The sequence below is a fragment of the Stegodyphus dumicola genome, chromosome 4 (genome assembly GCF_044657685.1).
Source record: "Stegodyphus dumicola isolate Sdum_Otavi_A_Nest chromosome 4, ASM4465768v1".
Taxonomy (NCBI): Eukaryota; Metazoa; Arthropoda; class Arachnida; order Araneae; family Eresidae; genus Stegodyphus; species Stegodyphus dumicola.
The window spans coordinates 95078714-95099225 of record NC_140771.1 but is presented as its reverse complement, the minus strand read 5'-3'; the positions used below and the strand labels follow the sequence as shown (position 1 = coordinate 95099225).

The window sequence follows — 20512 nt, the reverse complement described above, 5'->3', positions numbered from 1 at the left end:
AATGATAACTGTCTTCTAAATGTAGACTAAGAATCAGAAGAAATCTTAAAAAAATTTATAGGAATTCCAAAAGGATTTTTTTCTTACGTTTAGTACTACTTATTTGAATTCTTTTTATCTAAAACAAGTTTAAAAAAAAAGAAAAAAAGAAAAACATATAGAGTAATCCAGGGATGTCAAACTCAAATAGCAAGCGGGTCAAACGCAAAATCTAAAAATCAGCTGGGGCCCATATTTTATTTTTAATAAAATAAAACAAAAATTATTAACAAAATAATATATTTTACATAATATTTAAATATCGCTAACTAAATTTTCATATAATAATGCATAATAAGCAATAACGTAACGGAAAAACAATTTAAACTTTTTTTTATTTAAAATTTAAAGTTTGGAGCCTGCGCGACATATTTGTAGGTTACACTTTGTAATTCAAATATACTGATAGCTAAATATTAAATTTTTAAACTAACATTTATTTCAAATAATTCTGGTATTAAATAAATGAGTTTAATTAAATAAAAATAAACAAATTTATGAAAACTTTCTCTAAGTTTTCAAAAAAAAATTTCTAAACCGTGTAAAACTTGAGAATAAGGTCAACCTCCTTGATGCATAAATAAAATTATATATCGTTTATAACATATCATTTATAAACTTTACTACAGCTCGACACTGACAGCGTTTTGATTTTGAAGTTTGTAACCTTAAAGCTTCATCACGCACTATACATTCTCATCGGTTAGTAGGGTACTTTTCTTGTTAATTACTAACTATGAATAAGAGCTGTTCATCTATAAATGTATTCTCAAACAAATATTTATTCTTATGGCAAAATTTCGAAGCTAATTTTATTTGTTTAATGACATGTATGAGTTAATAAACTCTGTATCTTCAAATCTTTGAATAAATTTTCTGTATTACACTGCAAATTAATTAGTTTTATCGATTAATCCTCTGAGGCGCTATTCCTGTTTGTTTTTACAGTAGCGAAACGTAATTAAACATGAGATTTCAACGAATAAAATATTGAAATCTTTGTTTGCAGCATCGGTATTTGCAACAAATACGTAACTGAAAAGTATTCGTGGATTGCATATAATTATGCTTTAGGAGTTGTATACGCGCGAAGGCCACGAGTTTGAGACCATTGCAATGTTTAGTAACTAATTACATAATCAAAATGAAATAATTGTATTCGCTTCTTATTTTTTGTAAATGAGATACATTCTACATATTATTCTATAAAAGTCAATTCTTTTTTTGACTTGAAAAATGTCAAACCAGTGTTGTAAGTAACAAAAGCTCTTATTCTATCAGTGAAAATGATATGATACGTATAATTTATGAATTCTGAAATCTAAAATACGCTTCACAACATCGTGATTTAAAAATTACTCTAGTGCATTCTCTTAAAAACTATTTTCCTTTTCCTAGAAAGTAACAAAATAAAACTTGTCATTGCTTTTAAAATACGTTTCTACGTTATTCAATGATCTTCTTTACAGAAATGCAGTTTTAGTAAGAATAAAGCAAAACATACTCTAGTAAGAAAGCAAAATCAAAGGTTGAACATTCCCATAGGAATATCAGTAACAATTTCTATCGAAAAATTAGTTTATATTCTAAACTAAGTTCATGATTTCTTGGCAACGAATTTACTTAATGCATAGTTCTCTTTTTTGAAAACTTGGGGAAACAATCTTCAATCCGCTTTTTACTTTTGCAATTAGATTTTATTTAAACGCTCTGTTTTGAAGAAAAGAATATTCTCATTTAATAATCAATAAATTAGCAAGAAAAAACCAAAATGTAGCATATATAACATATATAAGGAAGAAATAGGACATATGAAAAAACTTTATTCAAGTATATTTTGAATTTTTTGCATGCTTTACGTTTTTACATAATTATGAATAGGCATTCTATTATATTATTACTGTATTGTGTACTTACGGAAAATCCCGTCGACCACAAGAGACAACAATCACGCCAAACAAACAAACAAAACAAAACAAAAAAAAAAAAACTTACTGAATACAAGAAAAAACGTTTTATCTTATTTTTCTTTCAAATTTATTATATTATCATTTATTTATATCTAATTTTTCATTAAAAATTTCCATTATTTTTATCAAGGAGATATGGTATAAAAGCAATTATTTTTAGGTTTTAATTTTCGCGAGAAAATATAAATCTCGTGAAATAACTTTTTTTTTTTTTTCGCCTCAAATAATAATAAAAAATGGGTACTCAAATAATAATAAAAATAAATATGAGGCAGGTCCTAAATTTTAATCATTTTTTTTTTTAGAAAATGCGCGATAGAGGGAAAAAAAAAAGAGTCTTTACCTCAAGAATAATAACTAAAACGTTTGATGTTATAATTCGTTATCCTCACGGACTAGAGGAAATGGCGTTCGCCAAAGTCCTCATCTCCTTTCTTCTGCTTAAAAGCAAGAGTGTTAAAACGTGTAATGAAGGTTTCACCAAACCCAGCGGGTTTGAAGAAGACTTTTCCAATTTTGGCGAAACATCGCGTAGTTTGGCGTCTTTTCTTTAATAGGCAAATTGATCGACGAGCTTTTCCGTAAGTACTCTGTATTGTTGAAAGTTTGTCTAAATATTTGTGTATGTTTATTTTTTACTTTTACATAAAGTTTCTTAAGTGTTTTTTATTTGTTTCGTAAATGTTTTTTTTATTTATTTCGGAAATAAATTTGGCACTTGGATACTACCGCAACCATATTGGTGGTTTTTGTTCGCCAGGATTCGAACCCTGAGCAAACTATTACAGTTCAGAGATCTTAGCCACTTGGGTGCAGGGAGCGGTACATTTAAAAATGCGAAACTTCTCAGGTTTAGTCAGTCGAACTTTTTGTGGGCCTTATAAAATTTATTATTGTTATTATGAAAGGATGGAAAGTATAACCCTTATACCAATTGGAAACCTGATACTAACTCATACCTCATTACCAATTTTCATGCATGATTAAAAAAATAATAATAAGTAAATAAAAATACCATAAAAAAGCTACCTCCTCTGAGAAGAAACGCCTCATTATACTTATCCCAATACTTCAAATAAACATCGGGAAGTCTTTAAAATAAATTGAATCAGCAAAATAATGAACAAATGAAGCACAAAGCTATTTTTCTTCTTCTAGCGTTCAAATGTATTTACTGTTGAACACGAACATAACTTTATTCTCATAGTTTTCAAAATTTAAGCATTTATACTTAAACTTTGAAACTATGAGATCTCAAAAGAGGTCTAAACTGCTAAACTGAATTATTATCTTTAGCATGCTAAACTGAATATTCACATTTTAAACTAAATTATTATCTTTATCTATAAGAAAAACTTACGAAATGCAGTTAATACATGAAATGAATACATATAATTAAATTCTAATTATGGTGCTTACGTATTTCCTCGTCGAGCTTTGGCGGAAATTTCGGCAACTGTCGCCAATCGCCAGTCGTTATTGCAGAATTATAAAAGTGGTGTGGTGTTGGTGTATTTAATTATGGCAAAGCACACTAGGGCTATCTGCCTAAGAGGAGGGATGCCTTTCGTGGAGGACTTTCTAAGGGAAACTGGCTCGTATACACGTTACACATGGGGAAAACCACGAAAACACCCATGCAGCCAGCCCGTTCGCGGGATCAGAATTATAAAAGAAGCAGTCATCCGTAATTGGCGCTAAATCGCGCTACTTGGCCCGTGGATGAGATAATACGTAAGTACCTGAATTATTTTTTAATTAATTAAACGAAATATGTTCTATATTAAATAACAAAATATAATTTGCTTTCATAGTAACATGAGCAAACAAACATGCTGCAAGACATATTCATTACGACTAAACTTAAATTGAAACTCTGTGAAGAATATGAGAGAAAAACTAGTTTAATATTGTAATAAGATTTAAGTTCTTAAACAGTTTTATTTATCTGTCAAAATAATCTATAGCTTACAAAATTGATTAAAATATAAATGAGACCTTTAAAATAGGTATACCTATTTTAAAAGTACCTATTGATTTTTATTATTATTTAGTTAATAATTTTACGATTATGTGCAAAGAAACTACTTTATACAATTGCTTTAATATATTTATATTGTGGCGGTCGGTGAGCTGTGGGGATTTATGGTTCTCAGCTCTGATTTCGGTGTTTTAACAAAGGCTTGCTCATCGCGACATTTATGAATCGAATCAGAAGTGCTGTGCAAGAGGCCGCGTTGGCTTCGGGGGAGGCAGAACCTGAGGCCGTGACATGGAAGCGCTATTTTCTACCGCTAGGGCAAAAGAGTTCTTGAGTACTAGATTCAAGAACTCCGACCTAATTTTCAAGCTTTACAATACAATTTTCAAATTTCACTTCAAGAATTTACGAACGTTGAGTAATAAACTAAACAATTTAAAAGCAATAAACACAATTCTTAAAAACATTTTTTCTACTTTTTAATTGGTTTGTTTAAATAAACATTTATTATAATCATGAGATGCTTGATTTAGCGATGCGAGCGTCTAGATTTAAAGGAATAATACAGCAATTAAATTAACACTCTACAGGGAATTCTATAGATGTGTGGTTCTTAAATATTTTGTGATTTTGCTGTTGAATTGAATTTTATGTGGCTTAAGTGCTAAAATAGATAAGTCAATTAATAAACAAAGCGAACACATGATAAGTTCATAATAAAAAAACAAAACAGTTTTTTGTTAACCATCTTACCAAGGCAATTGAATATTGATATGATGGGGTGAGAAAAAACTGAAAAATTATATAAGTGTTTATGCCAACACTTAACGTTGCATCGGGAATCCTAAACATATACTGCTATGCAACAGTTACAAGTTTTGTGCTTTTATTCTTGAATTGTATGTGTCGTAAATGCGAAGAAAACCATCCTTAATCATGAAGTTAAAAAAAAGGGGTTATCAGGAATGCGTGCAAGAACAGACTGGTAGACTGCGAGGTCAGCGAAAGCGTAAAAAGCTTTAACAAATAATTTTGGATGACCTTTATAATCTGAAACCGTTCTGACTTTTTTATGCATTTTCATTAAGAGCTAATTTCTTTTTCCAACCGATTCTTTTCATTCACAGTTTTGAGACTATTTTACAGTTTTCAGCAGTTTTATTTTTTCGCAAACTTTAACATGTACATGTAAGTATGCGTCTAGAAGCAGTATTTAAGGGGAAAAAACATCGTAGTCAACTTTTTGGAAGACCATGTATAATAAAACAGTTTTAAAAATGCAAGGAAAGTTTTGAGAAATTTTATATAGAGCTGAAGCTTTCTCGCTTAATTTCAATAAAAAGATCTTTAACAGGCTACAAATTAACGGATAACACACTTTGTTTGTTGCTTCTATTTAACGCAATTATACTATTTTAAGATAAGATAGGACTTTAAATATATCACGATTTCATTATTCTTTTAAATAACAGATTAGTTTTAATGAAAGTTTGAACCAGTAGTTGAATTAATATGCAACACCCAGACTCAAGATAATTCTATTTCGTAAGTTTTGTAGTATCTTTATTAATTACATTTGTAATTAATTTGAAAATAAAAAGTAATTAGTAAACTCCTCAAACCTGAATACACCATCAGATTTAGAAACTGTTTCTAAATAGAGATGTATAAAAGTAAGTTATAATACACGTCAATATAAAAGTAAGTTACAATTGCTTGATTGAAAATAGCAATACGATTTCGGTTAAAATTCAGATTAAAGCCGAAATTCGGAATAGTAGCAGTTAAAATATTCCTTTTTTTTTTCCTTTGAGAACATACAGACTCCCCGTGCACCAGATGTACAACACGAGGCTTACAGAAGTAAGTTAACTAAAACATTAAAAGTTACATGCATAAATAAACATTAAAAGTTACATGCATAAATAAACATTAAAAGTTACATGCATAAATAAACATTAAAAGTTACATGCATAAATAAACATTAAAAGTTACATGCATAACTAAAGCGAACAAAAGCAGAAAACAGCAGCCTGGACTTCACGAAAACAGATAAGTTCACTGGCTAAGTCACTCCGAACATTTTCAAATCATTTCTGTAAGCATAATCTAGGGCCATCAAATGTAGGCATCAGCTCAGCTGAGAAAATGCAGGCATCAGGGAAGGAGGGCATGAGAAAATCAAATGTTCCACATCCTGAGGAACTCTTTTTGAACATTCACATAAATTGTTTGATCGTAGATTAAAACGAAACAGGTAACTTGCAAATTTACCGTGACCAGATAAAAACTGAGACACTTTAAAATTTAACGAGAGGAAAGACTCGGAATTCAGTCTATGGTTAATAGAAGGAAGGAACTTTTTGGTGGCTTCAGTATTACAGGATGAAATGTATTCCTCATTCCACATAGCTAAAAGCTTTTTATAATGAAAGGACTTCCAATAACTGAATGCTAATGTTGATATCAATGGGTAAATTTAAGGCATCTTTAGCTAATAAATCAGCTCTTTCATTTCCGTAGAAACCATGATGAGCACGCACATAAGCAAAGCAGATATCAATACCTCTAATTCTAAGTGAACTAACAGTTACTAGGTTTTCGATAACTAATTTATCGCAGCTGGTAATGCTGTTCAAAAGTTGAAGAGAATAAAAAGAATCAGAAAAAATAAGGTTCTTTGAGGATGTTGTCCCATTATCCTGAATCCATTTGACGGCAAGATAAATGCACAGAAGTTCTGCTTGAAAAACTGTGCATTCATTCCGTATACGGTGTCTAAAAAAACAAACCTCGGAATGACCTTCAAAAAGAACAAATGCAAGGCCAACCTTGTTGTTCATCTTGCTGCCATCTGTAAAGAAAACCATATAAAAACTCATTTCAGCAGTCTCTTTATAATCGCAGAAATTTATGGGTTCTAAAGTAGCGGGATGAGGAAGATCAGCGAAGGAGATAATTCCATTAATACAGTCTTCCAAAGCATCAGTTGCCAATGACTCGAAAATATTATTCTTATATGCAATTTCAAAATCAATAGGCGGAACTCCTGCAAGAACAAAAGTAGCCTCATAGCTTAAGGTTCTATAACCACTAATAATACGAAGAAGAATTCTCCTTTGAATCTTTCTTAAATTTCTTCTGTTAACTTTCTTAGCAAGAACATGTCCCCAAGCACGACAGCCGTACGAAATGAAAGGTACAATACACTACTTATACATGAGTTTCTTAACATCGTAGCTTACTCCAAAAGTATTTTTGGCGATTCGGTGAAAGCCAAAGAAATAAATCTTTATAATAATAGTAAGTAATTTAAACTTCGTACATTTTTCCAAAGAGTAACATTTTATAGTATTAATAATAGTGGTAATAGAAGTAGTATAGTAGTTGAAGCAATGATAACGTTTAATATAATTGACAAGAATTTGGAAAAGCATATTTAATTTATATATATTTCAATCAAATAAGTGTTACTCCAGATATTATTCTCTATCGTTTCCTTTTGATATTGACAAGGTTATTTGAAGCGTATCAAGCATACATTTTGTGAAATAATATGCATAATATTCTCCGGAATACATACTATAGTATAGGTTTACGTATTTGACTAGCTTTAATTAGAAATGATCATCTGAATATTTTAAATGGCAATAGCTTTTAAATTAATAAACTGTGCTTACTCATGAAAATAAATATTTTAGAGATTTAGCAGAATTTCTATTGTTCAAATTTATATTATGCTGTGAAATCCGAAGTAATTTTTAGGTTTACGCAGAACACGCAAGCTAATTGGATTAACTGACATTAGTTTCGCACACATTTTAAATAGTCTTAAATATTCTCAATTAATTATAAGCTACAAATAATCAGCATTCGTTATCAGTATTTAACGAAGTTAAATCTGTCAGGGATATGTGACCAATTAATCTTTTCTCAAAAGAAAGACAAAAAGTTTAAAATAGATTATTCATGCGATAGAATTGTTATTTGAAATGCAATAACTCGTTGGTTACTGTACTTAATACATTCTTCATTGGCATCATAATGTTTTATAACTTAAATAATTACACTTTCGGATTTAACTCATTTTATTGACAATAGATCTTTTTATTAAATTAAAAGTTCAGTTGCTGCGATCATAAAATTCGAAATGAATTTAAGTTACAGGATTAGAGGCAAAATTAATAAATTAAACAATTACTGTATTACTTGCATTTCCCTTCGCTTTTAGTCTAAGCTATTTTACATCTTTAAAATCGGGGATGAAACATTACACGATATATATCATTTCTGAGGAGAGGAGAGCAGATACAGGAAGAGCTTGACAAATTAAAAAGACGCGTGTGTATTAGGTTTATCAAATTACAGCTAAATATGCTAGTGTTATCTGTCTAAAAACAGAGTTGAGATCTTGAAAGTTTTTTTACGGTAAACTATCTCATATTCATGTTAGACACGAAAAGAGCAACAACAAGTGCATGTGGATAGATATAAGTGGGTAATGTAAGGCATTTTTTCCCTTCTTACCGTATTCCTTCGTGGTATAACTGGAACCACGTCCGGCTAAGATCGGAAGTTCTGGAGAAGGAATCTCGGAGAGAATATAATACGTTTTCTATATTTCCTGCTTCGGCTAACCTAATAGCTAAATATAAAGAAACCTTAGCATTTAAATAATTTTCCTTAATAAATGCATTATATTACACTAAATTGTGAAACTATGTATGGGATACACAGTGCATGAATTGAGTAAAAATTTTGTTTCAATTAAATTTAATATTAAATATAAAATTATTGAATATTTTCCTCACTGATTTCGTACCAATATCACTAATCTCTAACCACTTCTTTGTCAATACTAAAGTTTTCGACCATAAGACATTTCCACCTATTAAGACCACAGACATATGCTTCGACTTATGATATTTTACAAAATGACAGGATTCGACAATAGCTGTTTTAAATATTGTTTTTAACATTATCTTCAATTGCGGCACTGAAACGTATCTCTCACACTTTCATATAAGACGCTCTTTTTTTCTTTGAAAATAGGTCTGAAAAACGGGGAGCATCTTATGCTTCGATATTGCGTCTTATAAGTTGTTACTCACTTTATTCGGAGTTAGCGTTTCGCAAGTTTGTGAATGTATCAAAGCTTCATGGGATACTGGGAAAACAGAGACAGTGGTTAATTCATTCAAGAAGTGGGGCATTAAAAATGCATTGGATGGTACAGAGGACAGTTTGTTGTATGATGAGACAAATGCTGATTTAGGAGAGGTTTCAAGTGATTTTTCACTTAGCTGTGACTATGAGTGTCTGGGATTTGATGAATAAGATTAAAAGGTGTCCTTTTCCAGATAGATTGGATATTTTCTGAAAGTATTACTTTATGTTTAAAATAATGTAAATTCATTTTAATGTGATCAGTAATAAAGTTTTATCTTTCAAAAATATGTATAAAAAAGGGGGTTCGTCTTATAGGCCGGTGCGTCTTATACGCCGGCAAATACGGTATTTTTCCGAATTTTAGATTTTCTAAAATTTCGTGAATATCAGAATTTTCGCAAACGCGGAATAAAGCTGTGTTTCATAATTTTACGTATTATTTTATAGTTTCTATTATAATTGCTATATTATTTTGGTATGTAAATAACGTTTTGGGAACTTTCCATTAGAATTTCCACAAAAATGCACTATAAAGTTGTTCTGTTCCAAAATCTAAAATGGAAGGTTGAATTAGTTTAAATGGCCTTAACGTTTGCAAAATCCTAAAGTAGTAAGAAAAAAAACTTCCAGAAGTTATAATAAAAACTGTCTGCCAATTGATGACAGTGAAAAGATTTTTTTCTGAGGGGGGCGGGGGGCGAAATAAGTGCTTTTTCGTGAAGAAAATTCTGCATATGTACAATTTAATGAGTAAATCACCATCACCATCCATTAAATAGTAATTTTCGTCTAAATTAACAGTATTGTAACGTTTCCAGAATTTGGTTGGCTTGCAAATGTAAATACTATTTTTAAATGAACTTATTTAGTTATACACTACAACTTGTTATTTAAAATAAGCATTTCAAAGCCTTTGCTATCTTAAGCAATTCGATCGTAACTGGTTTCGTCATCACCACACAGCATTTATTTTCTCCACCTCATTTGAGACTTTAGTGAGTCGATCCTTTTTCCGCTGTTGTTGTCCCCATGGTAAAACTAAATTCTATAATCGAGAGAAAATAACCTTGAGATTCCTGTTTTAAAGTAGCAGACTTTAGCGCTAGCACTTCGTTTCTAGTATGCAACCATGCCCGAAAATATTAATGGAAATTCTCTAATACTACATAGTTTTCGCAATTTTGTTATTATAATTCTTAATTCACGGGAGTTTTCTAACTTACACCTCTACGACAAAAACTTAATCGTGGCATGTTTTAAACAAATGCAGAAAATTCAGTGAAATACGCTACGGTTCTTCAATTGGGATACAAAAGTCCTAAAGTATTCTTTCGGAACACGACGACGATGAATGAAAATCCAAAACCACGTGTACATCAACCGTGCGAAAACTGTCTCATACCTTTTAATGTTTCCCTATGACTTCATTTATTTTTACCCGCTTTGGCCTTAGCGTCCTATCTCGTTGTTGTAAGCCCGAAAAACTTGTTTCATCTCTGGTAAAGTGAACATACCCGGTGAACGCCCGACCTTCGGTTCTCACATATCGTGAGGGGCTGGGCGGAGGTGTGGAGGAAGATTATTGAGATTTAGAATCAGCACAACTCGACCTTAAGAGCGTCCAGAAACGGAGATTTCAACTATGTTTCTCTTCGTTGAATACCAATGAGGACAGTGCACGCAAATGAATATATTTTGAACATTCATTCACAAGGAAAATATTGCTGGTTTATTCACACAACATCGTTTCATTCAATGTGTTCTGGTTACGACTTAATTTAATCGGTCGTGGACACACATTTATTTAATGTTATTTGAGAATTATGATCTTCAGAAAAGGGAAATTTATCAATCAGATTATGACGTCAATAAAACTGAATAAATTATAAGGTCATAATTATTAGGTCAAGTACATTTTTCAATGTTGTACAAATATTCAAACGCTTTGCTACTATTCAAATAGAACATTAAAAGAGAACCATTTAATAAATACATAATTTCCTCTATTTTTAAAGAAAATAAACTAAAAGAAAAAAAGGAAACGAAGGGAGACATTTTTATTTTATTTATTTTTGGATTTTAAGGATTTAAAACCCATTAAAATATATACATTTGCTAAAAATAAATTTAAATTTTATATACATGTATATGTTTGTATCGGTTTTGAACACATTTGCATTTATAGGTATATATATCAACTTGAATTCAAAATGAGTAATAAGTGAAAAAAGCTCAAAAATGAATTTTTTATTTATTTAAAATTTAATTTTTACTTTATTACATTCTATATTGTGTTTCAGAAACATGCATACCCTGTTAGCTATTTCGTGACATCACCCCTCCAAAACGATTCTGTGAGATACGTGATATTTTGTCTTCCTTTCCGTGAATTATTTTTCTTTTATATTTTGGTTGATCTAGGAAAGATTATAAGAAACCAGGAATAGTGGTATTGTATGTATGTATATATGGTATGTATATATAAAACAATGGTATGTATGTATATATAATTAAATATTTATGCGATGATTTGGAAATAACACAGAGGAATGTTGAAGCATGCATAGTAGATCAGCAATGAAAAAATAAATTTGGATCTCTTGTAGATGCAACAAGACGCAGTCATAGAAGATTTAAATCTATTTCTTTATTGCATTTAAATAATTTGCTACCACAAACAAATTGGCACTTTAATCGTACTTGTTTCAGAACGTAATATTTACGTTTTTTATACTATTGCAGTATAAAAAACGTAAATATAGGAGGAAAGCAAGCAGTGCAGCAGCATCTTAGCGGCAACAGAACAGAAGCAAAGCGAATGAATTGATAAACTATTTAAGTAACTGTAAAAAAATTGCTTACTTTCCCTTTTTTCTTTAATCTTTATTTGCATAAATAATGACACATTTAATGGCATTAACGTTTTTACCTTTATAAGTTAACGACCACATAAGAACCAGTTTTACTTGGCTACTTATTGAGGCTAATAAACTCATTTCTTTACTATATTTTGTAACTAGAGAAAACAGTAGCATTTTGCTAAGAAAAATAAAAAGATCAGATATATTGGAATATTTTTATTAGAATGTAATTTTTACCATGTACAAATACCTCTACTTCTATCTTTGGCGCAAATATTCGGAATATTAAAATACTATAAATATATCCTAATTGCACATCTTTTTATTAAATTATTAGCAAATTTAAATTCCCATTCTATTAATGCAGCTGTCAATAGTGTTGTTTAGCTTTCATGGATCGTGTAATGGTTTTTATGAAGTCTAATCGAAAGGTTGTTAAGATAATGCAAGGGCAAACAAAAATCAACTAAAATCAAATTTTAACAATAAAAAATTGTATTTCTTTAGCTAAGGCATTGATTATATAGAGCATTCCCCCCTTTGCTAGAAGGTAAACATTTTTACAAAATTAGATATGATAGATATTTGTAAAACTAAATTTTGCTACACGACCTTTAAGAGCAATTTTATATACCGATGGCTTTACTATTGTTTTATACCTGATACTTAAATTCGTTAAATGAGTATAGAAAAATGAGTACACAACTGGAATGATATCTAATCCACCGGTTTCTCGTGCATTAACAACCGATAACCAACTGAAAAAATAGTAAGAGCTGAAATTGTTCACTTACTTACCAAGTTCATCTTTAAAAACTATATAAGGTGCGTGTCCGCAGAAAATATAGCAGCAGAAATATGGCGGACGAAAACTTTGTGAAGAAAACAATGCAAGACGGAAACGTCGTAGTACAAAACATCGTGGGAGAAAGGAAAGCAAGTAGAAAACATCTCAGGTATAAAACAGCTTCGTCGAAAATAAAGCGATTCAAAAATATCGAAATTTTAAAACCTCGTCGTAAAAAATTTGTTGTAAAATAAAGCACCTACAAATCGTCGCATGGTGATAACATTGCAGACACGCATTTTTCAAGTTTAAAAAGTTTTAAATTTATATTCGCATAGTGATTTGCGAGTGCAACAAGTAGTGAGGTATATTTTTAACTGAATATTTCAGGTTTTTGATTAATTAATAATATTTTGCTAAAAAGCAAGGAAGAAGCTTAAGTATTCAAAAACTGAAAATAAGTTGAAAATTAGTCCTACATATAGCAATTAATAGAATTTTAAATTCATGTACTTAGTTATAAAACGTTTAATTTAATTACTCTCTTTCATGAAGCTGTATTGGTGGTGTTTCAGGAACAATGTAGTCTAATGATATTACGAAAAGGGAACTTAAGTAACTGAATGAGACTATCAAAATTTAAATTATTCAAGCAAAACAAGTTTTAATTTTTACTAAAAGAATATTGGATTAACAAACTGAAAGAAAATAATTTTACAATTTGATAATTAGTTAACTATTTTAATATAGATAAGCTCATGCAGTTACCCATTTTCCTTTTTCTATTTTTTAGACAATATTTTTCATGAAACATTGCCATTACATCTTCAGAAATGAGTTTAATTAAATAAGGAATTTGAATAATTAAGTATATAAATTTAAAATTCTATTAGTAGCTATATGTAGGATTAAGTTTCTACTTCTTTTTAATTTTTGAATGCTTAAGTTTTCTTCTTTCTTTTTCAACAAAAAATTATTAGTTACTCCAAACATATGAAATATAGAGTTAAAAATATTCTTCATTCTTTCTTGCGCTCACAACTCATTATGCGAATATACATTTACAACTTTCAAAACTTGGAAAACGCATGTCGGCGATGTTATCATGATGAAATGATTAGTAGGTGTCTTATTTTTTACTACGATATTTCTTACGACTATGTTTTTAAACTGCGATGTTTGTAAACTGAGTAAACCCTTCTGATCGTATAATTTTGAAGCTGTTTATAAATTGCTAATCCATTTGTTTAAATTGTGTTTTTCTTGAATCATTAGCCACTATGTTAACACAAATTTAATGAAATTATAAACTGGAGTGGCACATTACAAAGAAGGATACAATGCGAAAAATTTAACACTTAAGCAATCAAAACAGTTTCTTATTTGCTTTCAAACATCAAGAAGTTTTGGTAGGTGATCGAAATTTTTGCTTCTAAACTGAAATCTTAAGTTGAAATTTACTGCTTTCTTCAAGTGCTTCTTAAACTGCTCCTTAAGCTTAAAGTTACTACTCAGTATTTGCGAATGGCACGACTATGACTGGGTGGGATTTCGAATGACTAAATGAGCATCCAAAACCGAAGTATTTGTTAGCAGTGAAATAAAGGAATATATTACACCTAAAGATACTGCTGGTAGAACAATAAATTCTTTGTTAATAAAAGTGAAAGTTCGATTAATAACAGAAAACACACCACGATATCTATATTTCTCTAATTTTGAACTCACAAATAAGGAAATTGCACTAATTTTGCATTCCTACTATGTTCCCACTATTTTGCAATAAACCACAAATTTCCTATATGCTGATAATTGTAATAGCTTAACAAAATTTTGTTAAAGAGATCAAAGCAGTTAAAATCTTTAAATTATTTTAAACAAAGGTATGCTGAATGGAATTGACTTGATGAGCTAGAATTTTTATAAGACAAACATGTAAATGAAGGAAAGTTGTTATTTATTTTAATTGCATTTTCTACACTTAATTGTTATATGTTTTCCTGTAAGCGAATATGTATTCTAACAAAGTTTTCTTTAAAAATATTAGTAGGTCAGCACTGACGAAGCAGAATATAACATTATGACATGCTGCTGTTTTCTTCAAACTACGAAAATGTTAACAAAGATTTTTTTTTCCTTTTGAATGTTTTCTTTTCTTCATCTCCCCCCCCGCCGCCATTATTTACCCGAAGGAAGAGTAAAGAGTAACGGGTAGAATATTAAAAACTTTTGTATGACTCATGGGAAAAGATGGTACTTGAAGTTTTGTACTCAATTATTTTTCTGCTGTAAATCCAAGCACTAGATTTTAACTACCGAAAAAAGACAAAAAGCACTGAAATTTTAGCTGAGAGAATACAAAGAAAAGAAACGCGTAAAAGGAAATGTTAAATAAAATATGCCGAAAGCTATAAGATTTATAGAATTATTCATAAACTCGTAACACTTTAAAAATCCAGCAAAAATAAATTATATAGCTTAGACCGCATTCTATTGCATTAAAATAGGGATACGTTTGTCAGGTTTTTAACATTCCATAGCTACACTTTGTGTTGTATGGATATCTGTGGGTTACTCAGAAGATTTATTTGAAGCATTGAATAATTGGCTGATGTCACGCTGAATGGAAATAATGATGATTTCTGCTCTCAATACGATTAACCCGCTGCCACATGTACCATTATCGGGCCCATTTGTGAGAATATCTCAATACAAATTTGCCACAAAAATAGAGGCAATTTATGAATGAAGGGTCTGACGAAGGCAGCAAATTTTTGATGGATGCACAGATTTGATAGGATAGCACATACAGAACAAGCAGAAAATTCGTTAATATTGTAGTCACACGTGTTTTCTTATTTAATCCCTTATGACCTTTCAGGTTTATATTAGTTTTTCAAGGACGGACATTACATTTCTGTTCCCTGTTATCTCTAATCTTTATAATCTTCACAGCCATATGAAGATTCTTTGGTTCTGGTCAATCAAAACATACTGGCGTTCACATAGTACCAAGAAATCTACTTCATAAATTTTTCACATTATCAATGAAAGTGAACATATTAAGTATTTACTAACTCTGTTAAAATATAAATTTGTAATTAAAAATAAAATTTAAAAAACGTTGATAAATTTGCTTATATGTCAATGTATAGAAACATGACATCTATTGCATAGTTTGTTTATGAAGAAATATTACATTTTATTTCACGGAATTATAAATACTTTTGTTGTAAAAATACAATAATAAAAAATTCAATCTCTCTAGAATTATCTGTTGAAGTTTAATGAAACATTTAATGAAAATTAACATGCGTATTACATATGCTTATCTTGTAATTTGAAAGTATAAAGAAAGGAAATTTATTTTAAGGAAGCAGATGCTTTGTACCGGTATGTGTGGATAAAATTCTTCGAAAATGCTAAAGGAGATCCGTACAGATGTTAAAATGCTGCGATTACATTGTAGATTGTTTCTATACTTTATTTAGAATTCAGGGCATTATCTGTGCAACACTTTGCATTGTGATTCTATGTTTTCTACATATAATATAATTTTAGACATCAAAAATAACTTCTTTAAAATATTTTCCTTAGTTTCATTCTTAAACTTGATATTTCTGCATAAAATTTCGGCTGTTGAAATTTAAATAAATATTTAGAAACGTGAAAAACATTTCAACATTTTCACGTAAAAGAAAACACGAGCAGTCTAATACTCACTAAGGGCAATAATTGTTGCTGCACGCCTCTTTAATTTATGCAGCAAATTTTGTGCGTCTCCCTCCTCACAAAATTTATTGATTGGCTAATATTTTAATTCCAGTTTTCAACGTTTCTTACTTGTATAAATTTAAATAACTTTCATGATTTACAAAAGCACTAATTTCTTTATTAAATATATATCTATACATATGCATAAATCTACGTTGACTCCTAATTGCTTTCAATGAAATTTGCTACAAATCTCATTTTACCTCAAAACTACAATTTGAATTACTAGAAATTTTAACGTTTTTCTTAATTTTACCTTAACGAACTTCGCCTGAAGCTATAAGTAACAAGTGACAGAGGATGGAGTCATTGGATGGCTAACATTGGTAAATAAATATTTGTCTTGCACCCACCGCTATATATAAAGCCAACACCTCCCTCGAGCCCACGACATTTCATGTATTAACTGGTTACATTACCAAACAAGGGATGTTGATTCAATTACACTGGAAGATTGAGAGAACGATTGTATCTGCAGAAGATCTATATCATTCATTAGCAAGTGCGAAAGCTTTTTGTAATGTGCTTATTTTAAGAAATTTACTTGACGCTTCAGGAATGGTCTTCATCGGTTAGTTATCATTTAGCTCTTCAAATGCTTTTTTCGTCTGTTCTTCATTATGACTATTAAACTTATTCATATCGTCGATTTCTACAACTATTAGTTCTATTATCTATGCTACCTTCGTAGAATTTTATAGTTTTTCTTTCCCCCAAATTGATAAAAAAAAAACGGGAGAAATTAGTTTGTCCTTGCCAGATTTGAATACGGACCTTCCACTTACCAGCTGGACGTGTTAACCATTTACAGTTTAAGAGCAGGAACGATGGAATGAGATAATTTCTTACATGCTCTTTCCTGTGAAAGAACTGGTGTCGGACCCAAATTGCGACGAATAACATTCACCATATTTTTAGTTTGGACACAAGCATAGATAGCACACACACCAAACACACACAATATATATTTTTTAACAACATCGATTAAAAATGTATGCCAATTATTTTATTAGCCTAAAGGAATTTTTTTTCTTAGGAATAAATATACTGTTTGCCAATGACTGTGATCCCATTAAGTAATTATAGACGTTGTATAGGAGCTGGAATTTTGTCCTCACTTATATTCGTAGTTTATGTAATAAGCATATCTGGCAAGTAGAAAAGACAGACGACAGACAAAAATGTCGCCTAATTATGCAGAGAAGTTTACTCAATTTTTTCAAGAGCTTAATGTTTTTCTTTAGCTTTATTTTCGTTCAAGACCATCTAGGGAGAACTTCCGTTCTTTGCTACCTTCTTAGATATACATACGGAGTAATAGAAGAGATTTAAAATTAAAGTTAGAAACTATTTGCCATCCGAAAGAAATACGTCCCCGACACCGGAGATGGCAACTAAATGAAAAGGAATTTTCCAAAAAATAAAATTCATTGAGAGTACTTGATGACATAATTGTAAGAGTGACTTCTTTTTACGTTTTTTTTTTCGGAGTATTATTATCGAAAAGGAAAATAAGATTTCATTTACAAAGAAGATGTATTTGCACCACAAGACGATATTCACATTTTAACAACATCTATTAAAAATGTGTACCAATTATTTTTATTAGCCTAAATGAATTTTTTTTCTTAACAATAAATATACTGTTTGCCACTGACTGTGATCCCTTTAAGTAATTGTAGACGTTGTATAGGCTTTTAGGTTTACGATACGGGAGACGTGAAACATGTGAGATATCCTCATCGGGATTTGAACTCAGGGTCTCCCGATTGCGTGTCGCACATGCTTCCAGTTACAATATAAAGGCACTTGGAGAAAATACTTTAAACGCTTTCCCTTTAAAGAATAACTGGAAATGAGAAGACCCACTCGCTAAATCGTGGTGGTGACGAATTATCGTCCACCACGTTTTAGTTCGAGCGGCACTTGTAGACTCTTTTAGAATTTTTTTTTATGTTAGGAATTTGAAGAAAGCCACAATGCCCTGTCCCAGATTCGTACTCTGAACTTCTCCATTAAGAATCGTACGAGCTTCTGGTTAAAACGGCAAGGCATGCGAAAATCTGAGAGAAAGTGCCTTAATGTAATTACGATAAATGAAAGCTATCAATAGCAAATTAAAAAAAGAAAAAAGACAGATTTATAGTAGACGACATTTAAAGTAAAAGGCGAAATCGTGTGACTGATAGCCCTTTTAGACTAAAAATTTGAAAGATTTCAGATTTTAACGGTCACCCAAGAGAGCTCTTTTAAAATTTAATATAGCTTATCAGTAGAGATTTTCAACAGAGATCCAGGTGGAATAGCGGAACATTATGAACATATTAGATGAATATCCATTTCGACTAACCTGGGAACGTTATATATCTTCTGTATATTTAAAAAGGAAAAAATACGTAATGTAATTCTAAAAAAAATATTTAATGTTTTTAATTAGATCTATCTTGAATTAAACGGATGTATATTTAAATCAATCAGATTAAAAAACAAACAAATAATTTTCGTAAGAGCTGCGTCTATTTCTTTTAAATGGTTTAGTTTGTTCATTAATAACAGACAGATTAAATATGAAAGAATAATATCTTACATTTTTCCGAATGGCAACAAACCCAAATGAAAATTGAAACAACGTATTTAAAGTGGATGACTTTAAAATCAAACAGAAGCAAAATCGTGTTTCGACACTAACAACGGTTTTGAACTAATACAGACATATATACATATATTTCATATCGAGTATAAGCATTAAGTGACATGAGAAACCTCTTTTATTGTAACAGAAATAACGATGCAAATATTGATACAAATTAGCAGTTAATTGCATCATAAATCAGAAATATTATTAAAACAAAAATACAAATAATATAAAAAATATAAAATTTTCAAGTTGTTTATCACTTTTAAACTGCTTAGTTTATTAATAAAAGTGAGTTGCAATATGTAAGATTAAGGATGTTATACCAATTCAAATGTATCTCTCTAAGAGATTGTTACCTGCCAGGCCGCGCGGTCAGGCCAGTTAAATATCTGAAGACACTTGAAATAGTAACATGTGTGTGACGCCCCGTGGCGGATGTTTTAACGCCAAAAGTTACTTATCAACTTGGTTGCTAATAAAATTACATTTATGTATAGTAATAGATATAATATGAACAATCGTTTATCATTTGAAATAAAAATAATTAATATAGTACGCTAAAAAGATGCGCTTGTTATACACAGTTGTGCATTTCGTCGAAGTAAATATCCAAAGAATTTTTCTTATTCACATTGCCTCCTACAGTATAGAATTTGCTAAACTTCCAGCAGTTGTGCACTCGTCCGAAGTTTTAGTTTTGGGCAATTTCTTGGTGCAAAGAATATTGTGGAAATTCACTTTTACAAATAACTCACACCTTTTATTTTCCTCATCACACTTGCAACATAACACAAAATGTAACATTCTATTTTGAAGTTCTGTTCCCTGAAGCATATTAGTCTTTAAACACGTTCAGGTAAATCAGGATAACAAAGTCAGCATTCATGAACGTTGTAAACCTTATGCAGTAGAAATAAAAAATAGCCTTTTCTTAATGCCAAATATTGTATTTACCAGAATTAAAACGATGTTTATTGTCTTAAAGGCTTATTTGAAAGCTATATTCATGCCGTATTAATTTTACATGTGCAGATTAACATTTATATATATATTACGGTAATTTATCTCTAATTTTTTAACTTTTAGTTAAGAATGTAATTATATACTTTTACCGCAAGGTTTTCCTTACGCGTGAAGTTGACCTACGTGCAAACAATGGCTACTCTAATTTTTCCTATAATTATTCCTATAATTAATTATATTCCTATAATTGCACAGAGTAAAATTAATATTCTTTTATATATATAAGCGGTGGTGTGGCTACAGCGGACGTGGTTAGAGCGGACACATACG

At 30.4% G+C, this 20512-nt stretch overlaps 1 protein-coding gene and 1 long non-coding RNA gene across 4 annotated transcripts in view; one reads left to right on the top strand and one right to left on the bottom strand.

Moving 5' to 3' along the window:
• LOC146997611 (uncharacterized) overlaps positions 1 to 2465 on the bottom strand; it is a 28774-nt gene extending 26309 nt beyond the window's left edge. The window contains exon 1 of the long non-coding RNA XR_015040501.1: positions 2353 to 2465. This is a non-coding gene — a long non-coding RNA (uncharacterized LOC146997611). The remainder of the gene's footprint in view (positions 1 to 2352) is intronic.
• The window catches only part of LOC118187951 (uncharacterized), a 254275-nt gene that overhangs the window by 102947 nt on the left and 130816 nt on the right, over positions 1 to 20512 (top strand). The gene's annotated exons all lie outside the window — the stretch shown is intronic.